This window comes from Eublepharis macularius, chromosome 7 (genome assembly GCF_028583425.1).
Source record: "Eublepharis macularius isolate TG4126 chromosome 7, MPM_Emac_v1.0, whole genome shotgun sequence".
Lineage (NCBI taxonomy): Eukaryota > Metazoa > Chordata > Lepidosauria > Squamata > Eublepharidae > Eublepharis > Eublepharis macularius.
This window is the reverse complement of record NC_072796.1, coordinates 38,454,057-38,476,001: the sequence shown is the minus strand read 5'-3', so window position 1 is coordinate 38,476,001 and position 21,945 is coordinate 38,454,057. Positions and strand designations below refer to the sequence as shown.

Here is a 21,945-nt window from a genome sequence, read left to right as displayed (position 1 = left end):
GGTTTCATTAAGGTTTAATTTTCGGTGACATTTGAATACAGGCACTTTAGCAAATCGGAGTCTTGTTTCCCCCATGAACTAGCAATCTAAACTGAGATTTAAATTTTATAATGTTTATCAGCCAAAACTTGTCAGAGCTTGGAAGATAATCAGGGTTAACCGTGGGTAGTATTTGGATAGGTGACCACCAAAGAAAACCAGGGTTGCTGTGCAGAGGAAGGCAATGACAAACGAGCTGTGCTCATGTCCTGCCTTGAAAACCCAATGAGGGATGGCCCTAAGTAGGCTTTGACTTAACAGCACTTAATTATAATTATTAAGGTTTAGAATCCTAGTTGTGGGATGGTGGGGAGAAGGAAAATATGTCAAGGAATCTGCTTTTACAGCAAATTGGAGCTTGATCCATGGGGGAGAGGGGGAGGGGAGGAACATTGGGATAGTTGGCAAGGTAAACAAACTGTGTTCATTCTTAGAAAAGAGTCCAGTAGCACCTTTAAGACTAACCAACTTTACTGTAGCAAAAGCTTTGGAGAATCACAGTTCTCTTTGTCTGATGCATCTGAAGAAGAGAACTGTGATTCTCGAAAGCTTATGCTACAGTAAAGTTGGTTAGTCTTAAAGGTGCTACTGGACTCTTTTCAATTTTTGCTACTACAGACTAACACGGCTAACTCCCCTGGATCTGTATGTTCATTCTTGACACTGGGGATATTATGTTTAATTAAAGCTTGCAGTCTGACCTCAGCATAAAATAATGTAAGTTGGACAAATACAACTTTTTTGAAGTAAGAAATAACAGTCCAGTGGATAGCCCCAAGCTCTCTGATTCCACTAAAAACCCCGGTAATTATGGGCCACCATGGAAGGTCTTCTTCAGAAGCTTAATTTCAGTGGGGGGTCTTTGTTCAGGAGAATTTCTTGGTAGACTGTGCCCTGTTTGGTTAATTTTACTTAAGCATGGGATTTAAAATTAATCAAAGTGTAAGCTATTTGAATTGGGAGATGGTGCAATATATAATGGTGACAGATGAAATAAAAGTTATCCTTTCGCCAGAAATCAAAATTTAGCTTTTTAAAGTTTGTATACAGCTTATGATATGAAAAGAAACATGATCACAGTTTATGGGAAGCTAAAAATAGTGTGGGAGGAAAAAAGGAACAATATAACATACTTGTTTACATTCTCTGAGAGTTTATACTGTGTATGTTGGGTGTAACATGACAAGAATAATATGGTAAAATGTAGATAAAGCCCTTTTGCCTTCTTAGGCTCTTGTGACATACATTTAACTGCTGCTTTGTTGTTCAAGCAAAAATATTTTAGTTAAGAGGTTTACAAATAGTACATCCCTACACAAAAGAAAAGTAATTTTACCTTGATTTTTTACATTTTAATTAAAGCAGTTCCATCCCTGGATTTTTAAACGACATGTTGGTACAAGGTTGGATATAGAATTTTTAAATTTCAGCAGTTTTAGAAGCATGATGGGTTTATAATACACTATTACTCTGAGAGATATTGTGGGCTTTTGCTATGATCGGGAGACTTGCCCTGTATTCCTTAGGGCGTTGACAAGATGGCAGAAGAGTGCCATCTTGGTCCTCTAGACTAAGGGCCGTAACTGCAGTGGTATCCCAAGATCATTGTGTATGTTGTTCCTTCTTGTTACTCTGCCTGTTCCTTTGCTTTTTCAATCTAGTTACAAGTGGTCAGTCCATGCAAGCAAGAAGAGCTATCCGCATATTTAATTTTGTGATAACCAAAATGCTTTTTAGAAACCATGTAGATGAAGTGCCTCTACTTCTATACACTCTTCGTCTATTATACACTCTTCGTCTGCCTATTATTTTTGCACGAGTCTGCAAGTTTGATATCTGGCAATATTGGCTGTTACTATGTCATACCAGCAGAACTAAGAAAGTTATTTGGCTGTATCAGGCTTTGTTCCACAGCTGAAAGACTTATTTGCTGAATTGGTTTAGGGAATGTGTGTGTTGTGTACTTTATGAAACTTTACTAAAATCAGTCTGAAACAAAATATGCACCAACAAGCCTGTCATACATATAAAAAAATGAATTGATCAAAATATTAGGAAATGAAAAACAGAACTTTGATTATTGTTTATCGTTTCATTTATCTCAGGCCTTTTGAATCATAAAATTTGCACTGTAGTCAGACTTCCAGTCTGTTTTCTGCAATAGCCTACAAACGGTAGATATTTATTATCTGAAGTTGGTTCTGAATACAGTTTTGCTGAATATCTTTTCTGAGAGAGAATAACAGTTTTCAAAAAATATTTTTGGATTGCTTTTTGAAACCGAAGTCTGTCCTGGCACACTATCAGTTCAAGTTATTCTGCTTTGTTTAAAAGAGACAAAAATACATTTTCTAGGTCTTTCCTAGCACTTTATATAGTACATTAACAGAGGGTTTTTTGTCCATTTGTTTCTCTTCAGTGTTTGGATCAACAATTGCAACATAGAAAAGTAACCCAAGCAGTGAATTTCTTCCTGATTCTTCTAAGATAGCAACCACCAGTTTTAATCTTCACCTTTGAAAAGCGGTACATAAATAAGGTGAGAATTTGAAACTTTTCTTCTCTTTAGTGAATATGTGCATCTTGCAGAAACCTGGACCTCAGAATGTAAGATTTTATGTAACGGGAGATATAAAATGTTTTAATATATAATTTCTTTTTATTAGACAATCTAAGAAGTGATATATTTACTGCAGCATTTCAGATTTTGTTTCTGTTCTGGAATCTTTCCAAGCAAATTTCAGTATCTGATCTTTACTATGGGTCGGGTTGTCTCTCTGAGAGGAGGAAACAAGGTCTTTCTAATTTTCCTAACCTTACTAATAAAAAATGGTTCACATTTAAAATTGCTTGTTTGTTGATCTCTGGAAGACTGAGGTACAAAAAACTTATGATGTGATAGCAACCATAGAAATAGGTCTGAAACATGCTGAGGCATGTACATTAAAGCATGAATGGAAAAGCGTTGCAGTATTTGACCTCTGTAAGATGTGAAGCATAAATAACAGAAACCCTATCTGTGCTTGTATTGGTTATTTTTAAAAATAGTTGTATAACTATCATAGCACTTGTAGGCGAGGCTAAGAACTATCCTAACTTCCTGTTCTTGATTCCCCCCCCTTCTTCTTGTAATGACTTTGCATGTAAGAATCTGTTTTTCATATTTAGGCTTATAATACAATCAGATCAGTAACTGGTGAAACAATATTTTATTTACTTTTTTATAATTCTCCTTTCTTGCTATAGAACACTGCAGTCAGACAGCATAAAGATATCCAATGAATAATACACCCTTCATTATTTTAATACGGTTTATTTATTTATTCACTTACTTCATTTATATCTCACCCACTTCTCTTCCATTTTGTCCTCACAACAATCCTGTGAGGTAGGTTATGGTGAAGGTCACACAGCAAGCTTCCATGGCAGAGTGGGAATTCAAATATAGGTCTCTGAGGTCCTAGTAAATGCAGTTCAGATGTTCTAATGGTTTGTTAAATGGCAAATTCAAAGTGCTGAAGTATTACAAAAATATGTAGAAAATCCATAAAATTGTTTTACATTATAATGGTTTATGAAAATCTGATTGGAACATCTGTAGAAGAACTTTTAATGTATACAGTGAGTTACACAGGGCATAATTGACATTTTATTGTGGCTGTGAGCTTGGGTGTTGTAATTTGAAGGAGAGTAATTTCATCAACAAGGCTACATGTGAAGACATGCCCATTAGAGTGCACCCTACCAGCTGGAATAGGGGAAGCATGTTTGAATTATGTCACTTAAGAGTATTCTTCTTCTTTCAGTGATTAATGCCAGACAAAATACTTTTGTACATACATATTTATACCCATTATTGTTTTTGGATGGAAAATTGTATCATGACTAATAGATAATGGGTAAGAGTTGTTACAATAGCACTAATGTTTATTGGGAGCCAGCAACTGTGCGTGCAGGATCTTTGGAACACTTAACCAGCGGCTGCCACTATGCTGTGGCTAAGATTGGACACTAAGAACCTGATCTGTACAGTACAAGCATGGCCTAACAGCCTGCAGAGGATAGCAGGTTTGTGTACTAGTACAGAACAGGTTTCATATGGAGTCTCACACTCCTATGTCAGCTCCACCATCTGGCAGTGCCAGGCAAGCTTTTATAGCATACCTTGCTGTACAGGTTGCTCTGCTGTTTGGAGATGAACATAGTGGCAGACTTACCTTAGCAATGTCTTTGCATATGAGTATATTTCCTCCTCCCCCAAATGCTTATATCTAATTGTTAGAAGAAATCCTTCTTCGTAATGCAGATCAGATCATTCTGATGCCCCCTATGTGTATTTCTGGAGTTGTATTGCAATGTCACTTTCAGATTCCCATTTCTTAAACTATATTGTTGCAAACATTAAGAAAATATTTTGAAATGATATTCTTAACAATTTGGGTAAAGCCATCACTGCTGGACAAGGGTTTTTTCTTTAGAGGAAACTGAGAGAGAAGTGACACAATAAGATTGTAGCATAGTTGTTTGTAGTGTTTGAAACTGGCTGTTTGAAAACTAATGAGTGTGTCTTTTAGTCGACTGTGCAAGAACACTTGTAGCAGTTACTTGCTATCTTGTAAAATGTAGTTACCTTTGTATTGAAGTGTATGTTTATAAATATTTTTGTGTAGTTTTTTTTTCTGATATAAGTACTGCATGGCTGAGTGGTACTATTATTTTTGATTCTGTGGGGAAGATATTAGTGCCCCCTGCTGTCTATTTGAGAACAGTATCTGTCTTCCTTAGGAACAATATTTTGTTATATCTTTTACTTTGCATATGTAATGACCTGAAGGAGAAGTGTGAAAACAAATTTGAGGAAATTTTATTGAACTGGAAGTACCAAGAGAATGAATTTTTGTTTGTCTGCTGTGTCGTTAGATGGTAATTAGAAAACACATTAGATTTTTTTTTTAAATGTATGTTTAGTATTGAAGTAGAAGAGTAAATTTAATCTACTTGGAAATGAAGAACTGTCAGGGCTGGCTGGTAGATCAATGATACTGTACCACTCTATTTTAAGAAATCATGAACTTTTGAAAATCATGACTGGCTTAACTAGCGTAGCATTTTTTAAAGGATTATCTTTATTTTGTAGATGCAGAGGAGTTAGCCGTGTTAGTCTGCAGTAGCAAAATCAAAAAGAGTCCAGTAGCACCTTTTAAGACTAATCAACTTTATTGTAGCATAAGCTTTCAAGAATCACAGTTCTCTTCTGACAAAGAGAACTGTGATTCTCGAAAGCTTATGCTACAGTAAAGTTGGTTAGTCTTAAAGGTGCTACTGGACTCTCTTTGATTTTTTTTTATTTTGTGAGTTTTCGCCCTACAGGGCTACCTCTGGTTTGTGTCGTTCTACCCACACCCATAATTCTGGAGAGTGAAGTTAATCTACATAGGAAAGAAAGTTTAGATTTGTAAACAATTACATGTTTTTTATCTGCACTTGAAATTTTTAATTGAAATGATTATTTACTCATTTATTACAAAAATTGGTTGCTAAAACATCACTGACATCCAGCCTTTTCAGTTCTTTGGGTAAAATAGAATCAGAGGCCTTTCTTCCCTGTTTGTACTTCATCTAAACTAAATGACTTGAATGGCTGTTATACATGTACACATGCACATGAAACGGTGGTTTTGAAGTCATTTAATAAGAAATGGGATTCTAATTATATTAAAAATTAAAGATGGTATTATAATTAGGGGCCAAGATTCAACTCAGAACATTTTTGGAACATGGATACAAACAGGGCTTTTTTTCAGTGGGAACGCGATGGAACGGAGTTCCGGAACCTCTTGAAAATGGTCACATGGCCTGTGGCCCCGCCCCCTGATCTCCAGACAGAGGGGAGTTTAGATTGCCCTCTGCACCACCAGCGGCGCGGAGGGCAATCTAAACTCCCCTCTGTCTGGAGATCAGGGGGCAGGGTCACCAGCCATGTGACCATTTTCTTCTAGGGCAACCCACTGAGTTCCACCACCTCTTTTCCCAGAAAAAAAGCCCTGGATGCAAACATCATAATGGCAAGCAGTGTTTCTGTTGTGAACCATAGGTTTCAAACCACAGTAATAGATCCAGTCCTACCAGAGTAAAATGCTTTTAAGCAGCGTTCCCCAACCTTTTTGGTATGATGCCCCAAAAGTCCAAATTTACTTTGTCTGGGGACCCACTTGAAAAAAAATGAGCATGCACAAGTAATTAAAACTGCAAAAGCCTGGGGCCCACTTTCATAGGCTTTGCAACCTGCGTTTGGATCAGGAGGACCCAGAGGATGGGAAACACTGTTTCTAAGTACTAGTGATTTCAGTGGCAAAGCTAAGGATGTGATTCAAACATTCGCATTTTGATCAGTGAGATATAATTGTTTAATTTTGATTAGATTGTGCACAGTAAAGACACTTAGTTCATTCCAGGAAGAAAATAAAAGGTTCTAGAAAATATCTTCACTGAATAGTGCTTCTTCTGTCTCTTCTCTTATAAGCAGTCCTCAGTAGCACAGTTTCAGTGTTTAGCTGTAATCCAATTGGTAATCCAACAGAAAGTATTTTGGAGAAAATAGTGGCAATTTTCTACATGTTTCTTGTGGATGTCCTTATTTTGGAGATAAAGGCTAGTTTACCTTGCAGTGAATTCTGTACGTATAGGGCAAATTTAAGTTTTCCTTGTTCAAACATTGACACACACACACACACACACACACACACGCACGCACGCGCGCACGCGCACGCACGCGCACACACACACACACACACACACACACTGGTGTGTGTGTGTGTGTGTCGGGCCCTGTTGTGATTTCACAGTTCTAACTGTAATTAATCCTGCCTTCCTGATCCCCATACTGAGCTCCTCCCTGTTTCTGATTATTCTAGGTACCTTGTTTTTAATTGTTTTATAGATTATTTCTGTGTACTATAGGTCTGTTCTGACATAACTGCATTCTGTAGAGTTTAATCCCTAACAGAAACAGTAGCACCAACTGTAGGCAACATGGCCAGTTTCCCCTGCCATATGTGATGTTAGTCTGTGATCCTATATCGCCAAGGTCCATTCATACTACTATGTAGGCCCTTAATGTCTCTAGCAACTTGTGGATCCTAATCGTATGATTGACATTCTGGAATGTTGCTAGTTGTGTGAAATGGGAGGTCAAGTCATACTGCTGTGTCCTACTATTTAGGTATGATGGTTTCAGTGCTGAGAAGGGCCCTGGAATACTCTGTGTATAAGTACTGTGTGTTTTACTGGGCCTTCTCTACTGTATTATATGCATGAGTGAAACTTCTACAGGAAAGAAATCCAGCCCAATTTGGGGGGAAACCTTGTATTAAGCAAGACTGAATTTTAGGATTACTGTCAACATGCCACTAGTAGTTAAAATGTTGCAGATATAATCATATGCAGTATTTTATTTATCAAGTGTAAAGCTCTAGTTCTGACATATGACTAGTGGGAGCCCCTCCTTGTAGCTGTCGTATGTCATCTGCTTCAGAGAAATAATTACTTGGCAATTCCCGTTTGATAATTCCCTCTTTATTTTCTGACGAGTTAACAGTGATGGAATTGTTGAGAAGACTGCACTTAATTTGAGCTTCAGAAGCTTCTGTGTGGATGTTGTGGTATGGCTTTAATACTCTTTCCGACAGAGAACTATTGGGAAACAAGCAAACAGTTGATGGCCATGAATAATAACTTTTAATTAATAATGTTTTTTTTTCTTAAAACATACTGGGATTTTTTAAAAAGTGCTATTCAACATGCATTTTAAATATATTGCATAAAGTATAAATAAGCTCCAAACAGGATTTAAAAAGAAACCATACTGCCTGGCTGATAGGAATTTTTTTAAAAAAAATTCTGATGCTGTTTGTATATGAATTGTATATGAATTGAATAAAGTGTATCATAGCCTTGTCTCTGCCATCAGTCTGCATTCACATTCCAATGCTTTTTCCTTTGGAGAATAACTGTGGGCCTGGAAAATTTTGCAATAGGCTACAGATGATCTTGTTATATCATTATAAAAGTTTGCTTCTGTTTGGCCATTAGCATTTTCTGTGTTGTTCTTGACATTTTCTTCTATGTCATCCTCCGCCACATTATTTTGCTGTAATTGTTAGCTAGGTTCATTTTTCATTTGAGAAGTGTATGTCATGGTTTTCAGAGTATCTCATTCTAGAGAGCATAAATTTAGTATTTTTCTGACAATATCCAAAGTAACTATTATTGTGGAGGATATTTGATTATTTTTGCTGCAATTTGGTAAAATAAACTTTATGAGTGCTGATGGGAAATATTTTTATTTCACATATCCAAGTGTCCCCTGTGGCGTTGCCAGCATCACAGGGTCTCTGATTGTTCCTAGCCCCCAGTGGGCCATCCAGGGCTGCACCCCACGGGGAACTTTGCTGGTACATTACAGGGCTAGACAAGTCTGACTACTCTATAGGAAGACTGAATATTTCTAAAATTATATTTTACTTCATTTATATCCCGCCTTTCTCCCCAATGGGGACCCAAAGCAACTTACATCTTTCTCCTCTCCTCCATTGTTTCAATCACAACAACCCTGTGAAGTAGGTTAGGTTGAGTAAATATGTGTGTTTCCATGGCAGAGTGGGGAATTGAACCTGGGCCTGCCAGATCCTAGTCCATCACTCTAGCTACTACTCCACACTGGGTCTTGAGATATAAATTAGTGGTATTTTTTCTTGATTAGAAATGTATGGAATATTAATATTAAATTGCATGTGACTGAGTAGGTGTGCTCTAAGTTTTCTCATAGGCTTAGTTGTGCCGGTGAACCTTATCTATTGGCTTCCTGTAGTCTTCCAGTTTTGTTCTTTTTAAAATATGCTGTTAGATCAGTGAGCCATTTATTGAATTTACTTCAAATGATATTTATGAAATACTGTGCTATAAAATTCTTAATCACACTCACCATGTGACAGTGAAAATACTAATAGTGAACTCCTATGCTGACTTACTGCAGCTCGTTGATTTCAGTGGGCTTAGACTGGAGTAACTCTGCTTAGGATTTCACTGTAATGAACATTTTGCCCATATGAAAACAATGGCAGACATACTGAAATATATATTAATTGAAAATCCACTGCTCTCCAGTTTTAGAATTATTGAAATAATTTCAAAGATCATTAGATACCATCATTGTAATAATTTTGATTTAAAAATTAAAAGATGAACAATAATGCAATATCTTAACCCTTCCAAAATATTATGAATGTATACCACTTGGAGTTATCCAGTCTAGTCTATGGGGAAAAGTGTAGGGAAGTTTGCACATTTCTTAAATGTGTGCTGAAACACTATAATGGAGATGACTGTGCTTGTTTCATGGTTATATTCGATTGCTATTTCTTCAGCCTAGTTACTGATTTATTCCAAAGCTATGATGTGAAGACATTACAAAACCCTCCTAAGCACAGTCAAACCCTTCTAACCCCACTGACTTTAGTGGCCTTAGAAGAGTATAACTCTGCTTAGGATGATACAGTTAGAGAGAAATCCTATACAGGTGGTCTGATCTAGAACCCTACTCAGGTTTACTCAGTGAGATTTAGAATCTCACTGTTTGTTGCCCTGTCTGAGCAGTGTTTTCTGGTTGTTTGCTTATAAAAATAGGTGTTCGGATGGCAGACAAAAGCAAGCTCCTACTGTGTATAATTCATATTTTCTGTGTGTACTCAGATGTGTTTTGCCTAATTTTTTAAATGCTGCCTCTATTGTATGCCCAATACATTTGTTACCTGCATGCTATATCAAAGAATAAAACTGAGGGAAAAGATCCCACTAAATGATCATGACACGTATTAAAAATTAAAATTAAGTAAATCTACACAACTTCCTCATCACAGAATACATGAACCAAAATACATGAGAGATACTAGGGTACTATTTCTTGGTAAAGATAAAACACAGCAATACATAAATGAATAAAAAATTAAGAATGCCTTATAAAATGGCAATTATTTATTTAAAAAGAACATATATAAATAGTGTATATGAAAACCATAGACGAGACAAAACATTCCTTACAAAAATACTCCACTTTTGATCTAGGAGGTGCTCCTTTCACCACAAAATGAGACAGTATTATACAGGTCTATGGAACAATGTAGGGACAATAGAGGCATATTCCATTTTTCTCTAGGAGTGCTGCTGAAATTACCAGAAGTAGTTTTTACATGGTGGTGTTTGCTTGGGCAGTGCTGTTCCCTGATTATTTCAGAGCATACAGTCTTAAACTTAGGTCTAAACTCTGTTTAGGGTTCTATTGTTGCTCTTCTTTTAAGTTTGCCAACTGCTGAAATAAAAAAAAAACTTAGGGGAGGTTTGCGGGTCGAGTCTTCTGTGTCAGGGCCGTAGCTTGGCACTTTTTGCTAGGTATACGAATGCAAATCAGTACAAAATTTGTATGTTCACCTAACCCGTACAGCTTAGAAAAATGGATTTGTAGGGAAAGGATGCGGGAGACTGGTTCTTCTGGGTTTTTTACCTGGCATCTGGTCTGAAAGCAAAAATAAAAATGTAGACAAGTTTCTTGTCAGCTCATTCAACTTGGAAGGTAAGCGCCACAGCTTGAAGGGCAGTGATGATGTCATGAACAAATACTGCTACTGCTACCACCACCACCACTCGATTAATATACCACCCTTCAGGACAACTTAACACCCATTCAGAGCGGTTTACAAAGGATGTTGTTATTATCCCCACAACAAAACTCCCTGTGAGGTGGATGGGGCTTAGAGAGCTCTGAGAGAGCTGTGACCGACCCGAGGTCACCCAGCTGGCTTCAAGTGGAGGAGTGGAGAATCAAAACTGGTTCTCCAGATTACAGTCCTGCACTCTTAACCACTACACCAAACTGGCCTTTGGCTCACTTGGCTGGAAGAGTTGGTTACTGCTGTTTCAGTGTATTTGCTGTTCTGTTTTCAAATTTAAGAATATTTAGCATTTATACACCATTTGCATATATTATCTTAAAACCAACTCTGCTAAGGTAGATCCATATCCCTGTGTTGTATTTTTTTAATTATTATTTTATCATATTTGTATTCCGCCCTCCCCGCGAGCAGGTTCAGGGCGGATAACAGCATTAAGAACATTTAAAACATTCCATATAAAACATTTAAATAATAATGAAGAAAAACATAAACAGCAGGAGTCAAAGGACCATGAAATGCAGGAAGTTCAAGATAATATTAAATGAAGTAAAACTTAAGTGAAATGAAAGAAAGCACAGAGAGGTGAGGAGTGAAGGCTGACAGTGGTTTGCCTAAAGTCCCCTAGGAATTCACGGCAGACATGAGATTTGAAGCCCTACCTGTATTTAACAGAGCCTGTAAAATATAATTCCATATTATTCCAGAGGCTTTTGGTGTTTTTTATGCTGTTTGTGAGGATTGTAGACTTGCATTGCTGCTGTTTTTACTACTGATGGTATGAAGGTGTTGATTTATTGATTACAGTGATTTATATGGCTTTATGATTTTATTGTTATGATGATATTCATATGCCCATTTGTTTACATGCTCCCTGTCTCAATATTTGGCTGTCCCCGTGAACCGTTTGCTAGGTTTGATATTGAAGGCTTCAACTTTGTTAATTCATGGTGCTCTACCTTATTTGTTAGGAGGGGGTACATAAAATCTGGGTAATGTGAATTTAGAAATTTAGGCCAAACAAGAAGTGATGGAGACAGCCATGTGTGTTTATTCATGTGTTTGTGCCATTTATATATAAAGCAGAGAGTCAGGGAGGAATCTACTTTTACTTGAAAAGTTGAGAGCTAGCGAGTTGCAACTTGCAGCCTCCCCTTTCCTCCCCTTATCTTGATGGACTCTTTGCTTTTAACATTTTTCTTTCTAGCCAGACAATGATATTGTCTCCCCACAATCATAAGTATTATGATATTGTGGGGAGACAGGTGCTGAAAGCAAGAGAACACAGTGTGGTAGGGGGAGAGAACCTATAATTTCTCTCATGTACCCTTTCTTTTAATGAAACAAGCAGACCATCCCCACTTTATGGCACTCTGGTGGAGTTAGTACACATGGCTGTCCTTGCCACATCTAGTTTGACCATAGCTGATAGACTGGGACTAAATATTACTTTATAAAATCAAGTTGTTTAATTAGCTGTTTGATTAATTGGAACAGAACTTGAAATTAATTTGTTTTGACATCTCTGTTTTGCTTCATGACAAAAGAACATTGGGAATTGTGAGTGTGTTTTCTGTTTGTGCTTTTTGTAATAAAGCTTTATTTATCTTCCTACTATTCTTAATGCAGCTTTCATGTTTGGCATGTACAGTCCTGCTCCTTGATTTAATGTGATATTAGAGGATATATGTGGTTCAGATCATGGAGGGTTTGGAGCTCAGCTAGGCCATGGATTTGGGATTTATTTGGCCAAGTGTAAATCTGTTTTTTGATGTTTGTGTTAATTGTGTGCTGATGTGCAGTCAATGTGTGGATTTTTGCAGGAGTCAGCAGCAGTGTTACTGTAGGGTTGTCCATGGTATTCAATAATAATAATAATAATAATAACATTCAATTTATATACCACCCTTCAGGACAATTTAATGCCCACTCAGAGCGGTTTACAAAGTATGTCATTATTATCCCCACAACAAAACACTCTGTGAGGTGGGTGGGGCTGAGAGAGCTCTAGAGAACTGTGACTAGCCCAAGGTCACCCAGCTGGCTTCAAGTGGAGGAGTGGGGAATCAAACCTGGCTCTCCAGATTAGAGTCCCGTGCTCTTAACCACTACACCAAACTGGCTCTCAGAGATACCATAAACAGAATTTTCCTTCCAGACCCCTCTATTATGAAACTGTGGTATATGAGGTCACTTTAGTGGATCTTGACAAATTGGTGTCAGTTCTGAGCCTGTAAAAAATAGAATAATAAAATATTGTCTCATAGGAATTTGCAACATTGTAAAGTATTTTGTATTCAGAGAATGCTATATTGATAATTGAAGATGAATCCTAGATTAACTTACTGCAGTATTTTTTCTTGCTTTTCTGTTTTTGCTTTATAACATTCCATGTAACCCAAACTGAAATTGTATTGCTGTCCAGCGTTGAGGGGCGACGGAGGAGAGGAGACTGCGGCGACAGAACAAAACCACAGACACCATGAGTAGAGTTAAAAGGAAGGCCACAACTTTATTGATTACAGAAATAGGAGCATTGGCGATGCGTAGGATCGGATCCCAACATTGGCTGACCCACCTGCCAGCCGATGACCTCCAGCCCCCACAGACCCCTGCTGTGGGGGGGGGACCCAGGAGTGGCAGTTTGAGGGGTACGATGTGGGTGTACACCCCTGAGTGTCCCCCTGCCACCTGGGAGTGAGTGAGTCTGCCCTGGCAGCCCCCTGAGCTGGGCCTGCACGCATGACTCACTCCCGAGATTCCTTATGGGAATTCCCTAAAATGGGGGAGACAGGGCAGGCAGGCCCCATCTCCCTGCAGAGGGATTGGATCCCAATGCAACACTGCCCTGAAGTTGTGACGAAGGAAAAAACAACATGACATACCCCCAGCCACTGACTCGAAATGCAGGGAGTGGTGGGTGGGATTTTGCCTGCAGGAATGCAACTGAAGCCGGGAGTGGAGCTGCCTGGCTTAAATAGTAGCCTGCCAGACCTGAGTGAAGCCGAGGCTCACCAGGTCTGACGCTAAGCCACACCACCACCCAAACTGCCTCCCAGCTGGCTGCAATTGGCCAGCTGGGAAATTCAAACCTGGGAGCCTGGAAAAACTAACATGGCGACTGCTGCGTTCTTCTGCCCCTCCGGACGCCCTGCGGATGGCAAACCGACCGCCCAGGTGAGTCTGGGGGCCGCTGCTTTTCTTTGAATCCATATTATACCCAGGAGCACAGTTATTTCAGTGAAGTGAATTGAAACCCAGTTATCAGTATCCCCATAAACTGTTTGTTAAACAACTGATGATATGCCCACAAACCTGGATGAATAAGAAACCGAACAATTAAGTTTAATTTTTGCATCGGTGAAGACATGTCTGCTGTGGTTTGATGTGCATAATCAAACATCAGTAGTGGTAAGGGAACAGCTCCTGTGGCATTTTGATATTCATTAGCTGAATATATAATATCAGTGGAACAAATTAGGAGAGATGCAGTAGGAGAGACTGATTCTGGACACAAATTAGGAGAGACACTGATTCTGGACACTGTAATGGTATATGAACAGCTTGGGATTGGGTTGTTTGGTTGTTTATAAATGATATACTTGTGGTGCTAGAAATAAAGATAATGGATATGAGATGGGCAATGTAAAAGTTTAACCAGAAGTGGTTTGCTGAAGCATGATGGCTAGAAGCAATGTTTTGTTGTTGTTTGATTTGCCCAAAATATGATTCCTTATATTGAAATAAATTATGAGACTCAGAATTCTTTGTCTGCTCTGGAAAGAAAAGGAGACTAGACACATTTATGGAGGGTTGGCCACTCGGTTTATAGTCGTGATGGCTAAATGGATTTCCTGTGTTCAGAAGCAGCATGGTACTGAGTGCTAGCTACAGGAGTGGTGTGGCAGCAGCAGAAGGCGGCTGTGGCCTTCATGCCCTGATTCTGGTATTCCTTGGGGCATTGATTACCACTGTGGGTGACAGCATTAGATAGATTAGACAGACCTTCAGCATGGCTGGGCTTTAATTCCTACGAACAACTAGATTAGGCCAAGCAACTCTGTTGTGGGACAGGGCTATAAATCTCTGATGTGTTTTAGAAAAAATGCAGCGTAAGTGAATTAAGATTGCTAGCTGGTATGTTTTTTGCCTGATAATACAGTGCATATTAACTTGAAGTAGACTTAGGAAGAAAGCTTTTTTCTTTTATTAAACAGAATCAGACAGTATAATCCCATGTCAGGATTTCACTTGAGTGGAATGTTATTTAGGGGGAAAGGAATGCAAATCAGTTGACACTTTACCAACTTTTATAACAGCCAGGCATACTGGAAAGTGCTTGGTGCTTTTTTTATTTTAAGCTTTTACTTTGCAACAGTATCCTAACAAAATGTTTAGTATTGCATATGTTATACTTAGCAGAGCCTGATGTTCCTAATGTGGGCAGTGTTTTGTATATTTCTTAAGAGAATCAACTCAAGAGATAGTAGTGCATTGTCAAAAGCTGATTTCATTGCTGTAGGTTTAGAGTGAAGCTTTATAAAAAAGACCAATGCTGGTGAAGAGAGGCAAATTTTCTGGAATGATCAGTCTCTGCTAGAGCCAGTCTCTCTGAGAACTGGGGCTGCTAAAAATTTATACTTGTTTTATAGGAAGTAATAAATGAACTGCAGTTCTGCTTGAGGAGACAAAAAAGGAATATTCCATGGTCACACAGCCATCTTTCCTTTTTCTCTTTCTGCAAGTGGTATGGATAATGTTTCTGTTTAACTCGGTTTAAAAGGGGGGGGGGTTATACTCCCATGATCTTTTCCACACTTTGTATCTCAGTGCTAACAAGTTTATTCACTTTCCTTTTCTTGGCTTCCCTTCTGCAGAAGGCCATTGCTTACATATCCTGACTGAGTTCTGTTTTTTTAAAAGGGTCGTTCTTGTTTAATGTACTGCACCCTTCTTTTTCGTCCCTGTGGATTGTTGTTTGTTAAAGGATATGCAGAGTTCTCAGCATTTCTGCAGAGTTGTATGCATCATTTTTTGAACGCGCCTTCCTTCCTTATTAGTCATAAATGAAGTCTCTACAGTTCATATGATTTGTGTGAAGTGGTTTTTCATTCCAGGAACCTGCCCTCCCCCCACTTGCTCATGGGAAAATCTTTATATATACACACATTCCTCTGAAACTTGCTGAGCCTATTTAAACCCTGTATGTCCTGGCCAGCCTCGTTTGGATTCTAGTTGCCGTATTTCTATAGCAGTCCTTTCCCACATACTGGTGCATAAAATGCAACCCATCCCCTTTTTTTGGCACTTTTAAAATTTATTTCCTCCAGTATACCCTATCCTTTGCAAAGGACAGTTAAAATTCATTCAGCTGCTTTTTCAACATAAAAGCATCTGGAAACCATGCTTTTGATTTACAAGCTTAAGAAGAATGTGTTAAATGTGAAATACTGATTTGGTTTAAATAACCTTTAAACCATGATTTGGAGAATCATGAATGAACTATGGAGTCACATTGTTTCTTCTCCCCTCTAATCAGAGCTTTAAATTTAATTTGCTGTTCAGTGCAAACTGTTGTTTGAATAGTCAAATGTCTAGTTTGCACCAAACAGAAATGAAAAGTAAAGCTGTGGTACCAAGCATTGTATTAAAGATGCCCATCCCTAAAGGGGTCATAGCCCTTTAATAAAGAAAAAGCCTTGGGTAGAATTCAAGTTTCTGGTAGAGAGGTGAATATAATGATCCATCATATCTTTTCCAGCTCTGTGATATATACCAAGAAACCTGCATTATCATTGATTAACATAACTTGCTTTTCCATCCTGAATGGGAAGAGTAAATAGTGCAATATAAAACTATATCCAACATAAAACTAAAAAGCAGCCTCTACTCAAAATACATTAAAAGCAAGTATTGCAGTGCCAGCAAGAAAACATTTCCCCCCCAAAGCCACAGATCTGTGCTGCATCTGCAAAGGAACATGAAATGCCTGTACATTTAAGGCTCTTTATTTAACTGCTCACATAGATAATAACACTTGAGCATAGAAGCACTGCATCTGTTTTGCATGCAGAGAGTTCCAGGTGTAATCCCTAGCCCCTTCAATTACAAGAATCAGGTAGTATGGTGGTGTGAAAGATCTCTACAGTCAGAGTTGTCAGTATTGACCTTGATAGGTCAGTGGATTTTTTAAACATAAAGCAACTTCATGTTTTCATGAGTCTGTCAGGAAGGCATTCCGTAATTATAGTGCTGCTATCGAGAAGTCCTGTCATAATTCCTTTTAACAAGGAGCAGTTCACTGGGACAACATATCATCAACATGAAACCCTTTTCTAACACGTAAATAGAGAAGTTTGTGCCAGAAACTTTCTTCAAATACTTTGCTCTAGTTTTCATTATATTTTAGAAAGCACTGGGGACTTGTTTGCAGATTGATACAACGCTGGATTTAAAAGAGACTCCATCAGCACGGTATCTAATTGAACATTTTAAAAAACATAAAAGCATTTTCCAGAATGACACCAGTTTCCAAGTTCCTGAAAACTAGCATTTTCTGGCTGAAAAAGAAAATGCTTTTCTTCCTTGCTCCCCTGACTAGACAGATGATGCAGAAGATCAGTGAAACTGTAAAAGAGTGCTGTCAAATGAGGAATGCAAATAAACTGGGAAGCGATTCTTCCCCCGCAATAATTTACATCATTAATAGTAATTGTGTGAAGTTCATTGTAGTAACCAATTTTTAGAATTATTTTTTGAAAAGTTTGGTATATGTTTGCCAATATAACGTGCAATTTCAAAGAGTAGTCTTTTATCTTCTCTGGCCTCATGTTTCTCCTGTACTGTAATGCTTGAAAATGGCTTTTGACAGCCTACTCTTTGGTGTGTGGCAGTATCAGGAACAGCAGATTTGCTGCAGAGACATAGTAACATTTAACCCTTCCCTGACCACTGTTTTTCCTTTACAACTTCCAGATTACCATATAAACATATCTCTGGAAAGCTACAATAAGAAGAATAGTTGAGAGAGGATGTGGAAGAGGAAAGGTTAGCCCCTCCTTCCTCCATTTCAAATTGCCCCTCGCAATGTTACTTCTTTTTTACTTCATAAAAAATAAATTAGTTTTCTTTATGTATGATTGCATGTAATAGGTGGATTTGAGTCTAGTGGCACTTTAAATACCAACAATTTTTTCAGGGTACAAGCTTTTGAGAACCAGAGCTCCTTTATTCAGGTACCCATGTAATGGATAGTTAGATCCTTCTAAGTCAGTGTCCTTAGAACTTAATAACTCCTTCAAATGATGCTATTAACCAGGGTCAATGGCTATTTGCTCCTGGGTATGGTAAATTGTATGGATGATTTCAACTCACTTCCTTAATTTTACCAGGTATTCAGGCTGATGCAATAGACCCTGTTTAGAGGAAGGACATCTTAAATGAGTATTAAAAAACTTTTTTTGCATTGAGCACAATCTGTCTGTCTGTTGATCTATCAATCTATCGATCTAAAATTCTCAACGTGGCCCCATCTGTGGATACTTAAGTCCAGAGCTTGGAGCCATGAACAAACAAAACAGATCATTCTACAAACCTGAGAAAAGCCCCCAGGTTTGCAGAAAAATCAGAAATCTAAATGAATGAATAAATAAATACTTTTTTAAAAGTGCCCATAATAATGGAAGCAATGCCTGTACCTTTAAGAAACCCTCTGCCCCCTGTGGTGGTCGCTAGGCAACCACAACAATATTGCTAGCCTTCAAACCTTGGTTTTTATCAGTAAAAGGCAGGGAGGAAGGAGTGGGGGCCTTTCATGGCCTATTTTGGCCTCCTTGTCCACCCCTCATCTCCCCCTTCCCTGCTTTGGAGGGAGGACACATTAGGGACAGGCCCAGCAAGCAACCACTGGGTGACATGCTACCATGTAGTTTGTGCAGTTCACCCATGCAGTGGTAGCTATGATTGGATGTCACACTACTCACCTTGGCTCAGTGGTAACTTCTACAGAACTTAGCCAGGCCCAGCAGCGTTTCTTAGCCAGGCCCAGCAGTTTCCACCACTCTACTTACCTGAGCAACTTGCTACTTCAAGACTTTTGCATCTGGGCCAGAGGATGCCAAGGGGCTGGAAGGAGGGAAAGCTGTGATATAATGGTTAGAAGGCCAGAATAGGATCTGGGGGAGACAGTCCAAATCCCATGGAAGCTTCCCAGGTGATCTTGGGCCAGTCATATTCTCTCAGACTTATCTGCCTCACCAGGGGAAGGACACAGTGTTGTGAGGAGAGGATAATGATGTAAGTTCTCATTGGGGGGAAAAGATAAATGAGTAAGTGGAGTACCGGATCAGATTCAAGGTTCTGGTATTGACCTATAAGGCCCTGTGCGGACTGGGACCAGCGTATCTACGGGACCGTCTATCCCCATATATTCCCCAGAGGACACTCCGATCAGGGGACAAACAGCTGTTGGTGGTCTCTGGCCCCAAGGAGGCCCACCTAGCCTCAACTAGAGCCAGGGCCTTTTCGGTCCTGGCTCCCACCTGGTGGAAAGCTCTGTCTGCTGAAATCAGGGCCAGGCAGGACTTACTATCTTTTCGCCGGGCCTGCAAGACAGAGTTGTTCCGCCAGGCATATGGCTGAGGCTGGGCCTCTGCCGGTCTGGAAAAAAGGGGTGTATAAAACCCTCCCTGTGAAGGCTGTCCACCATCTTGTTTTAAATGTGTTGTTTTTAATGATTATGTATTTTTATAGTATTTTAATTGTATTTTTAATATGTTGGTATCTGCCCTGAGCCCGCTTGCGGGGAGGGCAGGATACAAATTTGAAATAAATAAATAAATAAATAAATAATAAAGTTGATGACTGTAGGGGCAGATTTTAAAAGATTGGTTAGTTAGTGAAAGGGAGAGAAGGAATCAGGGAAAAGGGAGAGAATATGGGGGCTAGGAGGAGAGAAAAAAGAAATAGCGTGGAGAAGAGGATACAAGGGAAAATGAAGTAACCCCACCCTTGGAAGTCCTAGCAGGTTCCGCATGTTTGTGTGTCTGAGAAGATGTAAATTATCTCTCATGTGTTTGGTTGCATTTGAAGGAGTATTTGTATTTTGCAAATGCTCAGGTTTTATTTCAGAAAAAATGTCTTTATTGATTTTGTTTGATGCATTAAGCTTCCTCTTTTCTGTCGGGACACTCAAAACAGGAAGAATTTGGTCTTGCAAACCATTTTGCAACATGGAGATGTTGGCGTGTATGTTAAGCATGTAGTTAACCTAATCACAGAGACAAATGACATGAAGGCCTCAATTGTGCATTTTTTACCTGTGGCTATCTGACCTTTAGTACCATTTATTTTACAGCATGTTATGAGTTGTTAACTTGAATCTAAAGTGTCATACAGAGTCTTAGAATACTGCTTGTAGGAATGGAAGGATACCTCTACACCAATAGCAGTATTCTGTTGTACCTTTCTTCTTACTACCTTCCAAAGACAGATTAATGTGAGAAGTGAGTTTCAGCTGCAATGTTTTAGTCTGATGTCACTCGACAAATTGTTGGGTTGGATCTTTTGGAGTTGCTTTCTTCTGGCTAAAGAATCCTTCCCTTGGCCAAGTGTCTTACCTCAAGGAAGGCTTATTCTGTTGCAAGAAAGAATCTCCACTAGCAGAATAGATCCGTGGGATCCAATCCAATATCTTGTAATAGAAAAACTGAACAGATTTAGTTTTTGATTACAACTGAGAAGGTAGAGGTTTCTATATAAGGAAACACATTTACGTAGTTCATTTATATCTCTTTGAGCCTTCTCTCATAATATATATTACCATATTGGAAGTGTGCCTAAATGTTGCTGTGATCTGTAGGAGGAATCATGTTTTCGTAGCTATATAATGAAAATACATGTTACTACTGAGACACCTACATGTAATAAAAATAACAGCTCTGACTGCGCATGAGTGCTTAATTTAAATAACTATATGGATAGTCATACTTGGTGAGTATTATAGCACAATAAAATTTTAAAATGAGTGTGTGTTACAAAAATTAATGAAGAAAGTGCAACAGATCCACTTTTCTTTATGTGATGATTCAAAGCACATTAATGTGGCTATCAAATGTAGTGTGTGTGTGAAACAAATGTCACACTAAACACTATAAATTCAATTGATACACTGATTTGAATAGCACTCCATAAAAAGAATAAATATGTATTGTAACTGAAAACTAGAGTAACTGTTTCAAGGGAATACAAGAGCACTGTTATAAAAGCACACACAAAAGAGACTGAAAAGAAAATTTTATATAGATGTTTTAAGTGCAGTTTTCTCCCAGTCAGGGTTGTCGAAATTGTAAGGCAGTAGCAATATTAATACTTTGCTGAAAATTGCTTCATATACCTTAGATAGCACTGGAAATGTGCTTTCACATACTTAACATTTAAAGATTAATACTGATACCGAAACTTTTTGACCATAAAGAAATATTGGAGCTACGTTTGGAAAGGGGGACTTTTTGAATAGGGGAAATATAAAATTCTACCATAGCCCTAAAATTTAAACTGCAGGTTTAGCCTCTTCATCACTTTAATAATTATAAATCTGCCTTTCTCTCAGAAATCTGGGATCCAAGGTGTATAACAACATGCAATTTAAAGTAATAAAATTCAATTTAAAACGTATAACAAAGTCAGCATTACAATTCACAAACAGTGACTTGTATCCTACCACAAGTGTGAAGCCTTCCTGCAGGCTAAGAAACCTTTCTGTGATGGGAGTGACTCTTTCTCCAGTGGATGCAAGCTAACAGTTTTCTGCTCCTCTGTGATTAGGGGTGTGCAGGGCCAGGTTGATTCGGGTTTCCCGCTTTGGGTTTACCCGAAGTGAGAAAAAAAATCGGGAATTATGGTATTTTACTTGCTTCAGTATGCTCCGTAAATATTCGGAGCATACTGAAGCAACTCCTCCACCCCCCCCCCGGGGCAATCCCTCCACCCCCACCCACTTACCTTGCACTGGAGGGGGAGGGGATCAGCTGAGTGGCGGCGGGCCACAGTGTTGTCGGCGGCATCGGCGTCAGCGTCGCTCAGCCACAGCGGCGGTGTTGCTCGGCGGCGTCAGCAGAGTTGCTGAGCGGCGGCGGGCCGCCCTGGCCACGGCGGCTTTGGCATCATTCAGCCACGGCGGTGG

General features: G+C 38.9%; 1 protein-coding gene across 2 annotated transcripts in view; it reads left to right on the top strand.

Annotated features, from left to right (window-relative positions):
• ATXN1 (ataxin 1) overlaps nt 1–21,945 on the top strand; it is a 266,307-nt gene that overhangs the window by 5,053 nt on the left and 239,309 nt on the right. For both annotated transcript variants that reach the window (XR_008597463.1, XM_054985762.1), the window contains exon 2: nt 2,459–2,578. The gene's annotated coding sequence lies outside the window, so the exon portion shown is untranslated. The remainder of the gene's footprint in view (nt 1–2,458; nt 2,579–21,945) is intronic.